This window comes from Chiloscyllium punctatum, chromosome 20, assembly GCF_047496795.1.
Source record: "Chiloscyllium punctatum isolate Juve2018m chromosome 20, sChiPun1.3, whole genome shotgun sequence".
Taxonomy (NCBI): domain Eukaryota; kingdom Metazoa; phylum Chordata; class Chondrichthyes; order Orectolobiformes; family Hemiscylliidae; genus Chiloscyllium; species Chiloscyllium punctatum.
In genome coordinates, this window is record NC_092758.1 from 23606208 (window position 1) to 23628528 (window position 22321).

At 41.0% G+C, this 22321-nt stretch overlaps 1 protein-coding gene across 4 annotated transcripts in view; it reads left to right on the plus strand.

Annotated features, from left to right (window-relative positions):
* The window catches only part of tenm2a (teneurin transmembrane protein 2a), a 2790214-nt gene that overhangs the window by 1569289 nt on the left and 1198604 nt on the right, over nucleotides 1-22321 (plus strand). The gene's annotated exons all lie outside the window — the stretch shown is intronic.

A 22321-nucleotide genomic window follows, 5' to 3' on the forward strand; every position in this document is an offset into this window, starting at 1 on the left:
TAGGATCTGGTGGAGGGATAGTTGGTTGGAGAAGTAGTCGGGTCAGCTCAGATGAGACAGTGGCCATCTCTGGAGAAGGGGCAGTTGGGTGAGTAGCATACTGAGTTCTAGTCAGGTGCTGTTCGTGTGTGCAGTTGGATGATCGGAGATTTGATATGGGACATTGGAGAAAGCTTCTTGGTGCATTGATTGCCGGGAATGATGCTTAGTTTAGTTATGTTGGCTAGCCACTGAGTTAGACCATGTATTAAACTGTCTAAAATTTTACAAGTTTCCAGAGTGATAAATGAAAATATACTTAACAGATTTAGGACTAGGAGATCAGATTGGATCATGACTGATCTGCTTATGGCCTCAAATTTACTTTCCTGCTTAACCCCAGACCCTTTGATTATCTTCGAGGAGAAAGTGAGGACTGCAGATGCTGGAGATCAGAGCTGAAAATGTGTTGCTGGAAAAGCGCAGCAGGTCAGACAGCATCCAAGGAACAGGAGAATCGACGTTTTGGGCATAAGCCCTTCTTCAGGAATGAGGAAAGTGTGTCCAGCAGGCTAAGATAAAAGATAGGGAAGAGGGACTTGGGGGAGGGGTGTTGGAAATGCGATAGGTGGAAGGAGGTCAAGGTGAGGGTGATAGGCCAGAGTGGGGTGGGGGCGGAGAGGTCAGGAAGAAGATTGCAGGTTAGGAAGGCGGTGCTGAGTTCGAGGGATTTGACTGAGACAAGGTGGGGGGAGGGGAAATGAGGAAACTGGAGAAATCTGAGTTTATCCCTTGTGGTTGGAGGGTTCCTAGGCGGAAGATGAGGCGCTTTTCCTCCAACCGTCGTGTTGTTATGGTCTGGCAATGGAGGAGTCCAAGGACCTGCATGTCCTTGGTGGAGTGGGAGGGGGAGTTGAAGTGTTGAGCTACGGGGTGGTTGGGTTGGTTAGTCCGGGTGTCCCAGAGGTGTTCTCTGAAATGTTCCACAAGTAGGCGGCCTGTCTCCCCAATATAGAGGAGGCCACCCCACCAACCTCCATGTACAGTGTATCATCTGCCGTCATTTCCGCCACCTCCAAACGGACCCCACCACCAGGGATATATTTCCCTTCCCTCCCCTATCAGCGATCCGAAAAGACCACTCCCTCCGTGACTCCCTCGTCAGGTCCACACCCCCCAATCCAACCTCCACTCCCGGCACCTTCCCCTGCAACCGCAAGAAATGCAAAACTTGCGCCCACACTTCCCCCCTCACTTCCCTCCAAGGCCCCAAGGGATACTTCCATATCCACCACAAATTCACCTGCACCTCCACACACATCATCTATTGCATCCACTGCAATCGCATTTCCAACGCCCCTCCCCCAAGTCCCTCCTCCCTACCTTTTATCTTAGCCTGCTGGACACACTTTGCTCATTCCTGAAGAAGGGCGTATGCCCGAAACGTCGATTTTCCTGTTCCTTAGTTGCTGCCTGACCTGCTGCGCTTTTCCAGCAACACCTTTTCACCTTTGATTATCTTGTCAGTCAAGAATGTCTCTAATTCAGACTTTAAAATATTCAATAACCCTGGAGGAAGACAATTCAATAAATTTAAAAACCCTTAAAGAAAAAAAAAGACTCTCGTCATATCCATCTTAAACAGGAAATCTTTAAACTGTACCCAATAATTCTAGAGTGCAAGTGAGTTTAGCATAAACAAAAACAGAAATGGCTGGAAAAGTTCTGGCAGCATCTGTGAAGAGAAATCAGAGTTAATGTTTTGTTCCAGTGACCCTACCTCAGAACTGATGGTAGTTTGCAAAGTGTTGGCTTATATGCAGGAGATAGGGTGGGGGGGGGTGGGGATGCAGGGAGGGAATAAGTTGAAACGATAAGAGCCTAAAGAGGGAGAAGAACAGTTGGCCAGAAAAACAAGTGGATAACAATCTGGCTAGGAGGGTGAATAGCTATTATTGGGGACCATTAGTGGCTAACAATGGGTCGTGTGTAATAGCAGATTATGTGATAACATGGCCTGGTGTGTGGAACAAAAACAGAAGTTGCTGGAAAAGCTCAGTAGGTGTGGCACAGTCTGTGAAGAGAAATCAGCGTTAATGTTTAGGGTCTGATGACCCTTCCTCAGAACTTGTCTGTGGAAATTGGGGTAAGGACATAGAAGTCAACCCCTAAATTGTTGAACTTGATATCAAGTGCAGGAGGTTGTAGACTTCCCAAATAGAAAAGGAGGTGCTGTTCTTCCAGCTTGCGCTGAGTTTAGCTCGAGCACTGCAGCAAGCCTGAGACAGAGATGTTGGCTGGGGAACAAGGTGATATGTTAAAGTGGCAGGCAATTGAAAGGACACTGAGCTCTCTGCAGATGCTGCCAGACCTGCAGAGCTTTTCCAGCAATTTCTGTTTTTGTTTCTGATTTACAGCATCTACAGTTCTTTTAGTTTTTCTTTAGTGAGTTTAGCATATTTGGCTCAAACCTGATCTCAGGGTTAGAGACATTTGTGGAAGGAACACAGCTGTTAGGGAATCAGCCCATTAGAAATTTAAGCTTTGTGAGCAATTTCTGCACAAGTCTGTGTGCCATTACTTCTGCTGAGTGCAGTGATGCAGCCACCCAAAGACCTAAGCTAAATGGGTCTTTATGTCTGAAATACAGACAAATTATTGCATTATTAATGATACGTAACTCAGGTTCCAAAGAAATCTTCAGGATTATTTTGACCAAAGGGTGAAAATCAATATCACATGAATTCTGTAATAGTGAGACTGGCCTCTTTGAACGTCTGAATTTAACACACAACTTTAGTCCTCAATGCTGATTAGTACAATATGAATTTGCCCAGAGTTGATAACTGTAAGCTGACACTCGAATGCTCCATGAAACCGTGTTATGTGCAAATATATATATTGAACCCACTTTAGCTGAGGTTGGGGAATGCTCTGGTTGGCTATTACAAGATAGCAATATGCTTTACAAATGTGGAATGATACCAAAATGATAACAGCATCACTGAGCTTACTTTTGTTTTAAATTTGCCCAACCTTATTCCTGATAATTAACCAAATCTCTTCCGTTGCCAATTTCACAAAATGAATGAATATGATGTTTTAATTTCCTAGCCTATTGGATTTCTGGAAGAGAAATTGTTGAGTCAATGCCACTTGGTGCAAATATTTGGGGATGGTCTTGCTCTGTGGGCAAGCATTCCACGTCTGCTGTGTTGGGATTGGCCAAGCTGTCATGCCATCTGTCTGCAAAGGGCTGTACAATCAGTTTTATTCTTCATTTTGATTTTTTTTCACTCATGCAAACACATTAGCCAGTCTATATTAACCTCTTTAGTCAAGAGAATGTAATACATCTCCATTATAATCAATTCTTGCTTTACTGACTCACTTAGGAAGGTAAGTTCTGAGCTGAATTTGACCAGCCTGTCCTACAAATTCTATAATTGCCTTCAATTGATGTGTTTGGTCTTAGCTCCTGAACTTGCAGAGTCAGCTATATTTTCACCATTATTTTCTGCTTACCACCTTTGTTAGATACTTCTCTGTGCTGAAGTGATCCATTCCCCAAAACAGCTTTTTTATTCTTAAGTACAAACGCACCAAAGCAGGGAATGATCCCCTTTCAATAAGAGGGCTAAAATTAAAGCTGCTATTCAGAAATCTGAGGGTTCCATTCCAACATCTTCCAAAGATCTCACCAGATTGGTGTTATTGTGTGTCATCAAAAACTAAGGGTGGAATTTAACGCCTGCTGGAACTGACTGGGAAAAACGCAGGGTGACGATTAATCAGATGGGAAAAGTTCCCAAACCTCCTCAATTAAGCTAGAGACAGATGTTCAAAAGTAGCCTTTCCTGAGCCAATTGAGACCTGACATGGTTAGTTCAGAGCTGTGTAAAGGCCTCATTCTGCAACCAATAGATTAGCACAAGGGAGGGAGGGGGTCTAGACAAACATGGACTGGATATCATGTACACCTAAATCGTGAGCCAGAAGCCTTGGCTATCTTCCAGTTCAGGCAGCCCATAGTCAACAGGTCACTGGAGACAGAAAGGGAGAAGTGTAGCTGCTTGAGAGCCACCACCTCATGTTGGAACAGGAGCCTAATGCTTCAGACAGGCTTTATAGATCTTCCCAATTGTTTCCTTCACAATGGTGAACTGGCCACTGACAGTGTTTTAATCTGAAAATTGAAAATGTCAGAGAGAAGACAACACTGTCTTGGTTTGTCCTCTCTTCCAATTATCAGAAAAGGCAACCCGCAGTTCCTTCAGTGCTAGATTCACTGGCTATGAGAGCCCTAACGCTAACTTGAGAAAAATAAAGTTCCATGGATGTTAGAAATCTGAAACAAACACAGAATACCGGAGAAACTTAACAGTCTGGCTGCATCTGTGGCGTGGGAATCAGAGTTCAGTTTCAAGTCAAGTATAACTCCTCTTCAGAACACTTCAGACTTAAAACAGGTTCAACTACCTTTCTAAGGCTAAATTAGAGAAATTCTTGATTAGCAAGAGAATCTAAGGGTATGAAGATAGGCAGGAAAGTAGAGTTGGGGCCATCACAGATCAGGCATGATCTTATCAAATATCACAGCAGGTTGAAGGGGCCATACAGTCTACTCGTGCTTTGAAATTGCATGTTAACTTAGCTGTCCTGAAAATGAAGTCCATTAACAGTTTCTCTCTCTATCGGTGCTGGCAGACCTGCTGAGCTTCTCCAGTATTGTCTGTGTTTGCTGCTACTTTCCTTCGCTGTGTTAGTCTATGCTCTGGGCAGTAAGCGGCCAATTCCAGGAAATTCACAGACAGGTGACTGTTCCCGATGCACTCTGTGCCTCAGACTGCTATTTGGCCTCGATGTGAAGGTTCTGAAACCCTCAGGGAAATTTCTGCCTCTAGTTATACCCTTCTTCGTTGGAACTGATTGTGAATGCTGATGTGCAACCGCAGTGGCAAACAACACACAAAGCTAAAAGGATATTATGGGCTCCATCCCAGATGGCTTCATAAAGGAAAATCAAAGAAGTTTGATAATGCCAAAAAAAAAGCTTGATTTATCATTGTTAGATATAACTGGCAATGTCAATCCTTGCAGGCTGGAAATGAACAAATGTTTAGTAACCTTCCTACTCAGAGAAGCCAAGCAAACTCTTTAAAAGTTAAACTGATTTTTATGGTAAGACGGATGGAATGATTTTTTGGAGTGTCATGATCCTTGATCATCTCCCAAGTGCCCAGCCCCACAACCTGAAGCTAAAAGGTTAGTGAGATGCCCTCCCCTGACCCAAGCTGCAGTTTAACATTGGCAGTAGTGTTCAGTGCTTTAACATTGAACTTCTGAGTTTGAAGTCTCACTGACTTCAAGACCTGCCAGTCTGTCAGTTGTTGAGCAAATTTGTAGCCCCATTAGTGGCAGCAGTAGGAACTGCTTGGATCACATGCTATCCCTGATGCTGAAGAGTCTGGACTGTCAGATGTGTTGCGCATGGGGTTGTGCTGAGGGTATCAATGTTTGTTCGAAATGGTAGGGAGCTGGATGATCTTTGTGATGCGTGTGTTGGATGGCCTAAAGTGTCTCTGATGGGACACACACACGTACACACACACAGATGCACACAATTCATGCATACACACAATTCACAGATACATAACCTATGCATGTACACAGTCAAGAGTGTGGTGCTGGAAAAGCACAGCAGGTCAGGGACCATCCAAGGAGTATATGAAGGACTCTTGGCTGAAAATTCGATGCTGCCTAACCTGCTGTACGTTTCCAGCACCACATTCTTGACTCTGATCTCCAGCATCTGCAGTCCTCACTTTCTCCATATACATGTACACACACACACACATGCATATATAACACATGCCCAACACACAGAATTCATACATCCACACAACTCACACAAATACACAACATATGTACAGACAATGTGCACATGCACACATAACACATACACAACACCTACACACAAATCATACATGCACACAACTCACACGCACAAAACCCCATGTGTACAGACACACACTCTAACCTAAAGTTGCCCCATTCTTCCTGGACAGCATGGACTTAATGGATCACTTAAGGGCATCAAACAGTCCCAGTTTCATAGGATAACCCAACACTTTCCACCCCCAACTGTAACATTTCAGAGGCCAGAGGCTGCAAGGTAAGAAGCACGAAGGCCACTTGCTAGATTTTGTGTTCCCTGCTTTCAAAACTACTGGCACTGCAGCATAACATGTAGCCAAAGATATCTTTGGCAAAACTGAAGGGTTTTAGTTTTGATTCATTACACTTTTCATATTGTTTGAATTTTCATCGTAAAACATGGTCAGCAGATGTGCTAATAGGGAAGACTAATACGAAACTAATCTCAGCAGCCTGTAAATGAAGAGGTCAGCTCTGCCAACCCACTTCCTATTGTAATCCACCCTGCTGAGTTAATTGGGCTGATCTCAGATGGAGAGCTGTAACTTATCTCTTTACAGAGTACTATATCTAGTGGTCATGAAACATATCATGCAGAATCAACCACTTTGTCAATTTCAATCAGACCCTGCGTTCATGTGAATTAACAATGCATCTCTATCTTCACCTGTCTATCATTTTCAGAAAAGAATTTCACATCAGATTCAGAGTGTTGCAAGTTCAAGCTCCCCTCTGGCATTTCAACACACTTCAGTGCTTTCCTGAGGAATGTTGCATTGTCAAGATGCCATCCTTTGGTTGAGTTGTGAAATTGAGCTCTGTAGGCATGAAAGATACTATTATACTACTCAAAGAGCTGGAGTACACTCCAGGACAATTAGGATGGAATATTAAGGGACTCATATTCCATGAAAAAACTTCTACTATAGTAACTACGTAGTCCTGACCAGAGGGGGATAGTCAGTTAGCGAGATGACTGTTTTGTAATACAGAGCGATGCCAACAGTGTGGGTTCAGTTCCTACATTGGCTGAGGGCACAATCTCTCCCCTCTCAACCTCTCCCCTCACCTGAAGCATGCTAACCCTCAGGTTAAACCACACCAGTCATCTCACTCCAATGAGAGAGCAGCCTCATGGTCCAGTTGGATCAAGGCAATCTTACCTTTACCTTTATCTGACCAGAACAACTGGGACTAAGTTATTTATCTCTGAGCTGTATCTGGGATCTTGATGTGCACAAGACAGCTGTTGAATTTTGCTTGATGATAGCGGCATCCTTATGAAGCACTTTAAAATATGTTTGATGGATACTATGTAAATCCTATAATGTGGCATATAAAGTTATTCTTCACTGCACTTTATATCAGAGAAGCTCTACTTTTGGAATGATTGATAATCTAGCAATATATTCTAATTTGTCTAAAGAATGCAACAACATCAGTGCAAGAGACCATTCAGCCCTTCAATATAATCATGTCTGTTCTTCAACCTCAGCTTCATGTTCCCATACTAATTGTACCAATGTACAAAAATGTACCTATCTCTCTCTTGCATACACTCAACAACCAAGAATCCCAGGCCTTCTCGCATACAAAATTCCAAAGATTCACAACCATTTGACTGAAGAAAGTTCTCCTAATCAAAATCTTAAATAACTGACCCATTATTCTGAACAGCAACCCTTAATTTTCAATTTGAAGTCAGAGGAAACATCCTCCCAATATTCAGCATTTTAAGCCCTCAGAAACCTTACAGGCTTCAACATTCTTGCAAACTCCAACAAAGCAAAGTTATAGTTCAAGTTTCTCCTCCTAGCCATTTGCAAAATCACAGAGGTAAAATCTTTCATGAACTAGTTCAATTGGCCAGCAATTTTACAAAGAGATCCCCCCTTCAAAAAAAAACCAATTGATGAATATGACAATGGTAAGTTGGTATGATGTCATGAATACAATTTGTAGTGATTGGAACCAGGTGGATCTTATTGACTATGAGATCCTTGATTGGGGTTATGTACCTGGGCGCACTGGGTGTCAGATATAAACAGGAGTTTCAGAATCTCCTCACTTTGGGAACTGACTCTGGCCACAACCATTATGTTGTGCACATGTAAATAAAGGGTGTCTTGGTGACAGGATACCAGCCTCTGTGCAGTTATTGGTTGAAACTGGTTTAACACCAAAAAAAAGTGATCAATATTCAGCCCATCACCAGTGAGTGAGATGATCTTAAATAAAAATGATATTCATTAGCATTGTTGGTGTGCACTAGCCAGTTTCCTATGAAATTAAATACCTTGGAATATATATAGACCTTTCAAAAATATAAGTACTGGGACCTCTGTACCCAAAATAAAACTACCTAATAGCAAAATCTTCACGAAAAGTTTAAAATTGAGCCATGTTTATTACACTGGTTCAGAAATTAGGCTGTTTTGAGGCAAACTTAGCTCCAGTAAGATGTGTTTTAAACCAGTTCCAAAGATTGTGGAAATTGAATTTGCACTGATTTTATTTGTAATTTCAAGCACTGGGTGAATTTCACAACTTGACAGAAATGCTAAAAATCACACAACACCAGGATATAGTCTAACCGGTTTATTTGGAAGCACTAGCCTTCAGAGTGCTGCTCCCTCATCAGGTTGGACAACTACCTGATGAAGAGGCAGCACTCCAAAAGCCTGTGCTTCAAAATAAACCTGTTGAACTATAACCTGGTGTTGTGTGATTTTTAACTTTGTCCACCCCTATCCAACACTGATAGCTCCTTATCATTGCAGAAATGCCACCTCTATTTGTACACTTTTCAGCTTGGAGATAAGAATCAAAAGTAAATGAGGGATCTTACCTATTCCTAACAGTTTTGCATAGTATATTTAACGAAATAATGCTTAACTAACAAGCAGCTGCGAATATTACTAATCAGATTTTAAAATAACACGCTTGTGAGACTGTTCAAAATGATTTTACCAAGGTTAAGAATCATATCTCACCTGAGAATACAAGGAGATTTTAAAAGAAAAATCTCAAATTTAATGGGAAAATCATTTATTCATTCTTGTCTCTTTTCATTACCTCTCACATGGTGAATTTACAGAGTGACACTGGCAGAAACCTAGTAAGGAAGTGTAGACTCATCTTTGTGATTCTACGTGCACAAAGGGACCTAAAATGGGAGGCGATAAATTCAGAGAAAATGTTTAGTGAAAGCAAACAAAAATCATTAATCATCAACAGAATAAATAGTGGAAAGAACAAATCAAATATTTTGAATGCATCCGAATGAACATAGGAATATGTTTAAAAATAATTTACTTTCTACCTGTCTCTCTCAACATCTTGGATAGTTGAAGTGAACAGATGCACCAATCCTCATGAAACAAAAAAAATGTAATTCTTGTGTAAATTATCTTTCTTGTTGAGAATATCAGACATATTTTGTTTTTTTTAATTAAAAGATGTATAAAGTTATAGAGTCACTTCTATTGTAACGTTCCATAAAATTCAGAGCAGGGAGAGGGAGATCATATTTAGCTTTTTCACAATAGCTTGGTAAATGCATAAGTTGAAAATGATTGAAGACAGTAAGCATGAATTGGGTAGATATAGTAACGTAAGTAATTTTAAGCATGAATTGGATAGATATTTGATCGTTCAGACGATGGAGAAATGGCAAATAGAAATTGCAGAAGTTAACATTTTAGTTTGTAGATCTTTTATCAGAATTGAGAAGGTTTGACAGTAAATTTGATAATCTGTTTATGAAGCCTGACAAAATGGAAACTTTTCTGTCTTGAGCACATTTTACTCCTAGTGATTAATATCTGGTAATGCTGTCACCACAAAAGAAGTAGGGTTCAGTGATATTGAAAGAGATGACAATGTGATTTTAATCTCTCTCTTTTAAATCTGACATACTTTTCTCAGGGATATCTGCTCTCCTTACACTTATTCACAGATTCTGGGCTTCACTGGTTCACAGATGGGTTTACACAACAATGCTCCATGGTCACCAGCTCTTTATTCCAGATTTCACTGAATTCAAATTTCACATCTGCCATGGGTGGGATTTGAACCCATGTCCCCAGAACTTCAGCTTGGGGTTCTGGATTGCTCATCTCACAACATTACTATGAAATGATTCAACAACATATATGGTTCAGTGTCCATTACAAACCTTGTCTTTTATGCTTTTCTTCACTAAACTAATTCTAAATCTTGCATAAAATTACTTTAATAAAACCTGGTACATCTCACATTATTCCTGATTCTGATAAAAGGGTAATCGAGTATGTATATGAACTCTGTTTCTTTCTCCACGGTTGCTCCCAGACTTTGAGTATTTCCAGTATTTTCTGTTTTTATTTACAAAACTACCATGTTCAAATATCTGTTATCCCTTTAGTGCATCCCTCATGTATTGTTGGATATTATCTGCAGTCAGGCTATCAAAATACTCTTTTTATCGTCTTCAGTCAGTATAATAGCTTATAATATTATCAGCCTGGTTTTCTTTTATTGAATAAATTGCAGCCTTGTTACTCACTTACAACAAATCCGTAATTCTATATATTCAATTACATAAAATATGATTGCTTACTTAATCTGCATTCTCCTACATGTCATTGTTTCAAATACATTCAGATAAATATATGATACTGGCATGAAACTTGGTAAGCTAATAAATCCTCACAAGAAATGCCACATCTTCACAAACACATGCCTCGGGCTGAATTTAAAGGCAGCCCGATCCACCACATGGAGAGCCAATGGTAACCTCACTATAGCATTTTCTAGGATTAAATCCTACTCAAGCATTTAGCCACCTGCCAGTAGAATTCCTGCTACCTCCAGGACATGAATCCTGGCCCCAAAAGCTGCTGCAAAGTGCAGTAGGGCATTTAAGTCTGTGAAAGGTGCTACACTGCGTAACTATAAGCTGTTATAATTGAACTGAATAAGTTAAGAATTCTCATGCACCGATGACTAACTTACCTCAAAAAAAAGTTTAATAAACTTCTGCACAAACCAACATTTCAGAATGAAATGACCAGCTTCGCGTCCATTTGTGCTGACTTTTGAACTGTGGATATGCACTCACAAGGAATTTATTGAGGCTGCCTGGACTCAATTTCCTTAAGCCACTTACAGCCATCAGAGAATGATGAGGTTTTTATCAGCTCAATCCAAATTGATTTTGAACCCAGGTCTCAGAGGTAAAGAAGCGTTTACTAACTGACTCCATCACCCTTGTCTCAGTACCTCTGGCTGTCCTTGTGAAATGTTTGACAAGAAAGTGAAAGGTTATCATGCTCGAGCCAAGATCCAGCAGATGATCTAAATGTGTGATCAAGTACTGCAGCTGCACCTTGTAATTACTCCTGCCAGGGGATCTACTGCGTGGTATGCTACACTCGTCTATTTTGTTCCATCCCTGTACATTCACAGAACTTTGACTGAAACTGCTGTTTGCGATCCATCATCCAACTGTACTTAGGGAAATTTCTCTTTCTGCTGCTGTCCACTTTGATCTAAAGAATAGGTCTCTAGCTTTTTAGCATTTACCAAATGGTCAGAACACTGACATTTTCTTTTCTTGATGTTATTTTTAAAAGGTTGTTTTTGGCCTTGCAATCTCAAGCACTACTTCATTGGTTTTATGGGCTGTGAACGGAATATTTAGCATGTGTCTACGTATCCACATTTCAAAAATTTTGTTCACAATGCTTTACTTATTCGCCCAGTTTCTAAGGCAAACAAGAAAGTGGGTCGAATGTAGCATTTTATGAGATTTTTTCCTTGTTGCAATCTTGAGTTTTCTTGGTGTTAACATGTCCTTCATCTTTACAAAGTTATTTCTGGCTATCTCTATTGTTCTTTCAACTTCTGCACCAGATCCACCATTTCCTGTTATCATTTGTTTTAACATATCGACCTGTTCCAGTGTAACATAATCCAAATCAATCTTCACGCTGGTGTCTTCTAATGCATTTGTTCTAACTGCAGTGTTTTTGGTTTTTTTTGTTGTTGTTCCTACAGAATTCATATTCTATACCCAAAGGTTTAATTTTATTGATAATCTTTTGCTTGACCTCTTCCTATTTTGCAAGGTGTACTGGGTTGTCAGCATACCACAAGTTTGTTGTATTCTTGCCCACCATTTTTTTACACCTGAAAGTACATCCAATTCTCAAAATATTTGTTCTGTGTACAAATTGAATAACTTGTTGTTCTCCTCTCTTCACTTGAAACAGGCCTGATTAATTGTTTTTTGTCACCTAAGAAACATACAGCAATGGAATGCAACCATTAGATCTATTTTCTTTGAGTTATCTCATTAAAGTGATCTGGAAAATCATAATAGAAAGTAATGATAACATGTTTTTCAGCAGAAATTGATGAAACACAATTTGGATTTGGACCTGGCGTCTCAACAAGAGATGTTATACTTAAGCTAAGAATACATTTTGATAACTATCCAGAACAAAACAAGAACAATATTCATATGCATCATAAACAATGCATTCAATTGGGTTTGCCACAAAAAGCTATTGGTTATCTCGCCAAAATGTAACACTACAAAGATCTGAGATGTATCCAGAGCCAATTTTAGGACCAAAGAGTGAACATCAGGCTAGCAGAGGGACAGTCAGTTATGTTTCAAGTGAATGACAAGTGAATACTATTTTATTATGGGAGTGCTACACCCTACTGGGGTAATGTGCTAGAAATTAAGTCCCACTATTCCTGGAGTTATCTTATAACGTATAGATTGTATGAAAGTTTGATAGGTAACACAGATCAGGTTTCTGTACTTAACAAGAATGACTATTTATTACAAGTGAAGAGATTCAAGCTACAGATAAACAATTATGAAACATTTGATAATTAACTGTTTTAGTCAAAAATCTAACCTCGTTCTAAAATTCCTACTTGCACACACATGCAGACAGACTCGAAGAAATGGATGTTATAGACAGGCAGAAAGACTAGGAATTCAATTCAATGGTCCCTGTCCCATAAAGTTCATTGAGATGATCCTTTTGGATTGTTGAGACTTGAAATGTAGTGTAATGATCCTATAATTTTGTCTGCTTTCAGAAGGCACAGAGCAATAAGTTCAAAATTATAAAGTCTCTGACTGATTGGTTAAAAGGGTGCAGAAAAGATTCATAAGAGTGCTGCCAGGTTTGGAAGGTTTGAGCTTTCGACAGAAGGTGAATAGGCTAGGGCTATTTGCAGATGTGATGCATATATAGAATGAGCTGCCAGAGGAAGTGGTGGAAGCTGGTACAATTGCAACATTTAAAAGGCATCTGAATGGGGATATAAATAGGAAGAGTTTCGAGAGATATGGGCCAAATGCAAATGGAATTGGATTTATTTAGGATGTCTGGTTGGCATGGACGAGTTGGATGGATAGGTCAGTTTCTGTGCTGTACATCCTGATGACTCTAAACACCACAGCCTACAGCAACTGATAAGGAGCAATAGGACTGTCTTCTTCAGGCATGAGGTTTTAATTCTAACTGCAAAGAAAGTAGAGCATCTTCCTTTCGGAGTTATGATGGCTTCTGGCCAAATGTTCGCATCCACAAACTGTTCAGCCACCTGGGAGCCAATCACTTAGTTGTACCCAGGCAGAAGGCCTTTGTTTTTGATAACTGATCACCATTCCACAGAACAATCCGCTCCTTATCGCTGGCTGAATCTCCCTTTTGTATACACCCCTTGACTCCAACTCCAACTCTCCATTGCTTGAGCAAACAGAAGATAAACAGCACATACAATGACTGTGCGGTAACCTTTCTGTTTAGAAATTGCAGCAATCCTTTCTCATATCTTGGTTGTTTAGAACAGTGTTTTCCCCATTTCATTCTACAATCAAAACTACAGAATTTTTTTAAACATGATTTTTACAGTAGTCAGAAAGGGAAAATGAGAAATTCACCAAAGTCTGGTAGAAAAAAAAAGTCTGCACAATTGTCATAGACATATCTTAGTAAATGTATGAATCAGTACTATTTCACTATTTGTTTTTTTCTCATTTTCCTTTCTTTACATTTTCACAGCAGCCATTATGTGAAATTTGCCAAATAGTAATTATTCAGTATTTTTGGGCTCTTAGTATAAGTGTTTGGGAGCAATAACTGATTTTTTTTTTATATTTGCATGTATTCATTGGATGAATGAGAGATTGATTCTCTTTTATTCCAAAGAGGAACATCCTGATTGAATAATGCTGTGGATTAAAATGGTTGGGAAAGAGAAAAGAAATGGCAGGGATACAATCCAGAATTTACTCTTGGAATGAAAAATCTGCCTGAAGGAAAATGACAAAAGCTGGAGTTGAATGTATATTTTTTAACTACTTTGTCTCTTACTGCCAATAAATAATAAGGTACAATCATAAGCTCCTTGTAATACTGCACCTTTAGTGGATGAAATTATTGCTGTAACATTCAGTCATTGGCAGGGATCTCTGAGCATGGAATAGATGGAAAATCCTTTGTAATTTAGTCCTTAGATTTGGTGCTTAATGTTCAGTCACAAAGAATTTACAATTGAAGTAATTTGAAAATGGTAAATTGAGTCACTGAAGGATAGTGTAACATTTATGGTTATACCAATGTCCTTTCACCTCTAACTTTGATTTGATATTAGAAATTATCTTCATTCCCATGGAGGTGGCCAATTTCAATGCAATTTTTGAGAAGATTTGTAGCTCAGGTTGAGGTTCAGGTCGTAAGTTTGCTCACTGAGCTGGTAGGTTTGTTCTCAGACATCTCATCACCACGCTAGGTAACATCATCAGTGAGCCTCCGGTGGAGCGCTGGTGTTCTGTTCCACTTTCTATTTATGTGTTTTGGTCTGTTAAGGTGGGTGATATCATTTCTGGTTCTTTTTCTCAGAGGTTGAAAATTGGGGTCCACATTGATGTGTTTATTGATGGAGTTCTGGTTTGAATACCACGCATCTCGGAATTCCCATGCGATTCCCTGTCTAGCCTGTCCTCGGATGGATATGTTGTCCTAGTTGAAGTCGAGTCCTTCTTCATCTTTATGTAAAGATACTAGTGATAGCTGGTCATTTCATTTGGTGGCTAGTTGGTGTGTGTATCCTGGTGGCTAGTTTCCTGCCAGTCTGTTGGATACAGTGTTTGTTGCAGTCCTTTAGTGTATTTTGCATATGACATTCAATTTGCTGGTTGTTGGTACATGTCCCTAAGGTTCATCAGTAGCTGTTTCAGTGGGTTGGTAGGTTTGTGGGCTCCCATGATGCCAAGAGGTCAGAGTAGTCTGATAGTCATCTCCAAGATGTCTTTGATGTATGGGAGTGTGGCTAGAGTTCCTGGGCGTGTTATGTCTTCTTGTTTGAGTTTGTTATTTAAGATTCAGCGTATGGTGTTCATTGGGTCCCTGTTGTTCTTGAATACACTGTACAGGTATTTTCCTTCTGCTGCTTGTAGTTCCTGGTTATTGCAGTGCGTTGTGGCCCATTTAAGTAATGTCCTGATGAAGCTCCGTTTGTGGGTGTTGGGATGATTGCTCCTGTAGTTGAGTATCTGGTCTGTGTATGTTGCTTTCCTGTAAATGCTGGTCTGCAGTTCTCCATTGACTGTTTGTTCCTCTTTGATATCTAGGAAGGAGAGTCTATTGTTCTCTTCCTCTTTGGTGAAATTTATGCCAGTAAGGAGGTTGTTAATGATATTTTACGTTTCCTCTAATTTGTTCCATTTCATGATGACAAAGGTGTCATCCACATAGCGGACCCAAAGTTTAGTTTGGATCGTGAGGAGGGCTGTTTGTTCTTGTCTCTGCATCACTGCTTCTGCTAAGATCAGCCTGGCCAAAGAAACATTGACCTCACTACTGGACGAATCAAAAACAAAAACACCAGACAGCACCATCCATCAGCAAGGTAGACCTGTACCTAACTATCCACTTTAACTTCAGCAACAAGACCTATAAACAAATCAATGGGGCACCCATGGGATCACCAATATCAGGATTCTTAGCAAGGACTGCAACAAACACTACATTGGACAGACTGGCAGGAAAGTAGCCACCATGCTACATGAACAACAAAAAGACATGACCAGCTATCACTACTTTCCTTACATAAAAGATGAAAAAGGACATCACTTTGACTGAGACAACACATCCATCCTAGGACAGGCTAAACAGAAACATGCTTGGGAATTCTGAGAGGCCTGGCATTCAAACTGGAACTCCATCAATAAACACATTGATTTGGACTCCAGTTACCAGTTGCAGCAGAGAACGGCGGGTGCTGGGCAGAAGTGAAGCCGGAGCACAAAGCCGGTCGGGAAAGTAAGTGATTGTTATTTGAGTGGGTGTGTTCTAGACCCCAGGTCCTACAAAGGAGGGCCTCCCTCCCACCCTCCTCTAGCCAAAAGTAAAAGTCCACAGACTTGCCCCAAAAAAGAGGGTCCAAGGAAGTTTCTGTGGAGTGAAGAGTGAGGCTTTAGTTCAGGAGTCTTTGACAAAGAGGTTGAGTGAAGTGATTACACCACAGTTGAAAAAGATGAAGACATGACTGCCAAGCTGGTTCAGTGTGCTACGTGCTTGATGTGGGAGGTCAACGACTCTGGTGTGTCTGGCTCGTATAAGTGTGGAAAGTGTGTGCACGTTCAGCTACTGACAGAGCATATTGCAGCACTGATGAAAGAACTCGAGGACCTTAGGCTCATCCGAGAGAATGAGATCTTTCTGGACAAGACCTTCAGCAAGGTTATTAAACCAACCATACCAGAAGAGAGCAGAGGAGAGCAGACGATGAGGAAGGCAGAGAGGAGACAGGTGCAAGAGACCCCAGGGGAAGTACCTGTCAGGAACAAGTTGAATCTTTTGGAAACAGTAGAGACAGATGACACTGCCAGTCCGCGAGGCAGCCAGGTCTGTCAATCAAACGTTGGCATGGAGGCAGAGCGGAAGAGTCGGACATCGCACAGAGCCATGGTAATAGGGGACTTCATAGTGAGAGGAACTGACCGGGGTTTTTGAGGCAGCAGGCGGGACTTAAGGATGGTGCGTTGCCTTCCTGGTGCCAGTGTTAAAGACATCACAGACAGAGTGCAGGAAATCCTCAAGGACGAAGGTGAAGAGCCAGAGGTGGTGGTACATGTCGGAACAAATGATATCGGGACGAAGAGGAGGAACATACTACAGCGGGACTTCGGAGAACTAGGAAGAAGGCTGAAAAGCAGGATGTCCAAGGTGGTTATCTCCGTTTTGCTTCCAGTTCCTGGGGCTGGTGAGGCCAGAAACAGGGAGATAATGGACTTGAACGTGTGGCTGGGGAACTGGTGCAGGAAGCAAGGATTTAAATTCTTGGATCACTGGGGTATGTTTTGTGGTAAGCATAAATTCTACAAGAGAGACGGTTTGCACCTTAATAGGTTAGGGACCAGCATTCTAGCAGGCAGGTTTGCTACTGCAACACAGTTGCGTTTAAACTAAGTAGCGGGGGGGGGGGAGGGGACAAACTGAATGTTTAAGAAGGAAATTGAAGGGGAAATTAGAACAAGGGAAGTCAAGAAAGACAACTGTATCAATGAAGCAGAAAACTCAAAAAGGGATCATGCTGTAAGGTTGAGTGAAATAGGAGTTGATGGGAAGGGTGAGGGCAGTAACAAATTAAAAATACTATATATGAATGCACGAAGCATTAGAAATAAGATGGATGAGCTTGAGGCTGTTTTGGAATAAGATATTGTGGGGATAACTGAGATGTGGCTTCAAGTGGACAGAGTCTGGGAAATGAATATTCAAGGCTACATGTGCTATTGTAAGGACAGACTGATGGGCAAAGGGGGTGGGGTGGCCATGTTGGTAAGGGATGATATTCAGTCCCTTGCGTGGGGGGACCAAGAATCAGGGGATGTGGAGTCAGTATGGATAAAGCTGAGAAATTCTAAGGGTGAAAAGACCCTCTTGGGAGTTATCTACAGGCCCCAAACAGTAGTCTGGATGTCGGATGTAAGTTGAATCAAGAGCTGAAATTGGCCTGTCGCAAAGATGTTACTACAGTTGTTATGGGGGATTTCAACATGCAGGTTAACTGGGAGAATCAGGATGGTATTGGGTCTCAAGAAAGACACTTTGTGGAGCACCTCCGAGATGGATTCTTAGAATAGCTGGTGCTGGAGCCTACCAGGGAGAAGGCAATTCTGGATCTGGTATTGTACAATGAACCAGAATTGATCAGGGACCTCAAAGTGAAGGAGCCATTGGGAAGTAGTGACCATAATACAATAAACTTCAATCTGCAATTTGAGAGGGAGAGTGCACAATTGGAAGTGACAATATTTCCGTTGAATAAAGGGAACTATGGAGCTATGAGGGAGGAGCTGGCCAAAGTTCATTGGTACAATGCCTTAGCAGGGATGACAGTGGAGGAACAATGGCAGATATTTCTATGTATAATGCAGAAGTTGCAGGATCAGTTCATTCCAAAAAGGAAGAAAGATCCTAGGAGGAGGCATGGGTGGCTGTGGCTGACGAGGGAAGTTAAGAAACATGTTAAAAGAGAAAAAGTATAACCTAGCAAAGATAAGTGGGAAAACGGAGGACTGGGAAACTTTTAAAGAACAACAGAGGATTACTAAGAAGGAAATACGCAGAGAAAAAAAAGAGGTACGAAGGTAAACTGGCCAAAAATATAAAGGAGGATAGTAAAAGCTTTTTTAGGTATGTGAAAGGGAAAAAATTGGTTAAGACTAAAATTGGACCCTTGAAGACAGAAACAGGGGAATATATTACGGGGAACAAAGAAATGGCAGAAGAATTGAATTGGTACTTCAGTTCTGTGTTCACTGGGGAAGACCCAAGCAATCTCCCTGAGGTAAGAGTGGCTGAAGGACCTGCATTTAAGGGAATTTATATTTGCCAGGAATTGGTGTTGGAGAAACTGTTAGGTCTGAAGGTTGATAAGTCCTCGGGGCCTGATGGTCTACATCCCAGCGTACTGTCGGATCTGGCTCGAGAAATCGTGGAGGCATTGGTGATTATTTTCCAGAGTCCGATAGATCCGGGATCAGTCCCTGCGGATTGGAGGGTGGCTAATGTTGTACCACTTTTTAAGAAAGGTGGGAGAGAGAAAGCAGGAAATTATAGACCAGTTAGTCTGACCTCAGTGGTGGGAAAGATGCTGGAGTCTATTATAAAGGATGAAATTACGACACATCTGGATAGTAGTAACAGAACAGGTCAGAGTCAGCATGGATTTATGAAGGGGAAATCATGCTTGACTCATCTTCTGGAATTTTTTGAGGATGTAACTCTGAAGATGGACAAGGGGGATCCAATAGACGTAGTGTACCTGGACTTTCAGAAAGCTTTTGATAAAGTCCCACACAGGAGGTTAGTGAGCAAAATTAGGGCACATGGTATTGGGGGCAAAGTACTAACTTGGATTTAAAGTTGGTTGACTGACAGGAAAAAAAAAAGAGTAGTGATAAATGGCTCCATTTCGGAATGGCAAGCAGTGACCAGTGGGGTACCACAGGGATCAGTTCTGGGACCGCAGCTTTTTATAATATATATTAATGATATAGAAGATAGTATTAGTAATAACATTAGCAAATTTGCTGATGATACTAAGTTGGGTGACAGGGTGAAATGTGAGGAGGATGTTAGGAGATTACAAGGTAACCTGGACAGGTTAGGTGAATTGTCAGATGCATGACAGATGCAGTTTAATGTGGATAAATGTATGGTTATCCACTTTGGTGTCAAGAACAGGAAGGCAGATTAGTATCTAAATGGAATCAATTTAGGTAAAGGGGCAGTATAAAGAGATCTGGGTGTTCTTGTACACCAGTCAATGAAGGTAAGCATGCAGGTACAGCAGGTAGTGAAGAAGGCTAATAATATGCTGGCCTTCATAACAAGAGTGATTGAGTATAGAAGCAAAGAGGTTCTTCTGCAGCTGTACAGGGCCCTGGTGAGACCACACCTGGAGTATTGTGTGCAGTTCTGGTCTCCAAATTTGAGGAAAGACATTCTGGCTATTGAGGGAGTGCAGCAATTCCTGGAATGGTGGGACTACCTTACGCTGAAAGACTGGAGCGACTAGGTTTGTATATCCTTGAGTTAGAAGACTGAGAGGGGGATCTGATTGAGACATATAAGATTATTAAAGGATTGGACATTCTGGAGGCAGGAAACATGTTTCCGCTGGTGGGTGAGTGCTGAACCAGAGCACACAGCTTAAAAATATGGGGTAGACCATTTGGGACAGAGATGAGGAGAAACTTCACCCAGAGAGTGGTGGTTGTGTGGAATGTCCTGTCCCAGAGGGCAGTGGAGGCCCAGTCTCATTTAAGAAAGAGTTGGATAGAGCTCTCAAGGATAGTGGAATCAAGGATTATGGAGATAAGGCAGGAACAGGATACTGATTAAGGAAGATCAGCCATGATCATTTTGAATGGTGGTGCAGGCTCGAAGGGCAGATGGCCTACTCCTGCACCTATTGTCTATTGTCTAAATTGGATTGAATAGTTCTTTTAAATCTTGTTTTATAATTGTTTTAAATTCAGTATATTTTTCCCCAGCTATATGATCTGATCTATGCAGTTGATGTCAACACTGTATACTGTAACAGTGCTATACTGTAACAGTGTACACCTATGTGAGTAAACTGCTCAGGGCGCATTTGTAATGCTTGAATTCTTGACATTTCTTCTCACCTTTTCTGCCACTTTCTTCTGCTCTGAAGTCTAAACATGATTGCATTGTGCTCATTGCCACAGTGACAAGATAAGCCTGTTTAAACCAAGTAAGTAATTGTCAGCAAGCCCAATCTTGCTTTCAACAATAGCCATACATTAGCACTTCCTGCCAAAGTTATTCCATCGTGACCTGAAACAGGGTAGAAATCTGCCAAAGGGGAAAAGAAGGGGCTAAACATTGTCAATTGTGCATGAACCTGCACCTCAAAAAGACATCTGGAAAACACCTGACACCCTGTTTGTTTCAGATGATTTCAGGCATTCGGTCCCACGCCTATGCTAATGAGGAGTCAAACACATTTTCAAAGACTTCTCAGAAAAGTTAGGCAGCCCCCAGGCAAGTGGCTCCACCAGAAATGCTTGCATTTTATATGTTCTTCTCCTCTTCCTGGTTCCTTAGTACTCCTGCTGGTAATGGCCAGCTAACCCTCCCATCCCCTCATTTTTCAGGAGTTACTTGGAGTTCAGTCTGACAAAGTAAATTGCCCAAAATTCAGTTCTCCTGAATGCCAAACTGCTTGCAGAGGCCCAAATTTGGGCTAGACTTGGGAGTTCTCAGTTTGGATGCTCTCTTCATATACCTGTAGTCCAAAATGGTCTCTAAAACAGAAATTGATTTACCCCTTTCTAATAGGGGAATTGTGAAGGCCATTTGCACCATGTTTACAAATTCCCCAGTTGAAATCAACTCAGTAGACTTTAGATCTTCCAGATTTTATACAACTCTGCTTCTTACTGCCTTCAACCATTAGCAGGAAACAAGAATGAATTTTTAATGTGTATTTCTCAACACTAAACATGACGCCACTCTAGAGCATTGCTTGCTGGTGGCCTTTACCCAATAAAGCATCAATCATTGACTGATCACCAGCAGCCCTCTCCCATTCTTCCAGTATGCAGCAAGTTCTTTCAGCTTTGTCTTTTGTTGACATGAGTTCACTGGAGGATTATTACAACACTTTCATCATTAAAAATTAATTCAGAATGTTTAATTAGGAGCCAATTATGTGGTATTGTAGCTAGAATCAAGTTCCATTACTGCTGCAACATGAGAAGATAAAATGCAATTTTCCTTTCTCAATGATTAACATATCAATTTAAAAAGATATCAAAAAATCGCGAATGCATTTCAGGAAGTGAATATCGGTTTACACCAATAGATGAGAAGAGATGCAGGTACCATCCATTGTGGTGCTCTTGCATGTGATCTGAGTTCTGCTGCAATGTAATGCTTTAAATGACCCCTTGTACTCTCTTGTATCCCACAGTGCATGTAAACAAGACTTTGTTATGGAGGTGATTTCACCCATGTTGCGGAGTGCTAAGCAAAGCAAGCTGAAAGGGCAAATCATTTCGGTGCTCTGCAAGCCTTATAAAGTACATCGACAGAGGTTAAGCAATCTGGGTCAGAATAATAACTATTTTGGCTTGTATTCCTGCCAGTGCTGACTGGTGAGAATATGCCGAGTGGCATTAGCATTTGGCAAAAATGTTATTATATTCTGTTGATGCTTAATTCATAGGAAGAAAACAAAAGTTATGATGATGTATATTTAGATATGTTGCTACACCAGGTGAGACCAGGTGAGTGGCTCTCCTCTTTTTAAACCCCTCTTGTTCAGACAAATATTTTTTATTTACTTCTGAGCA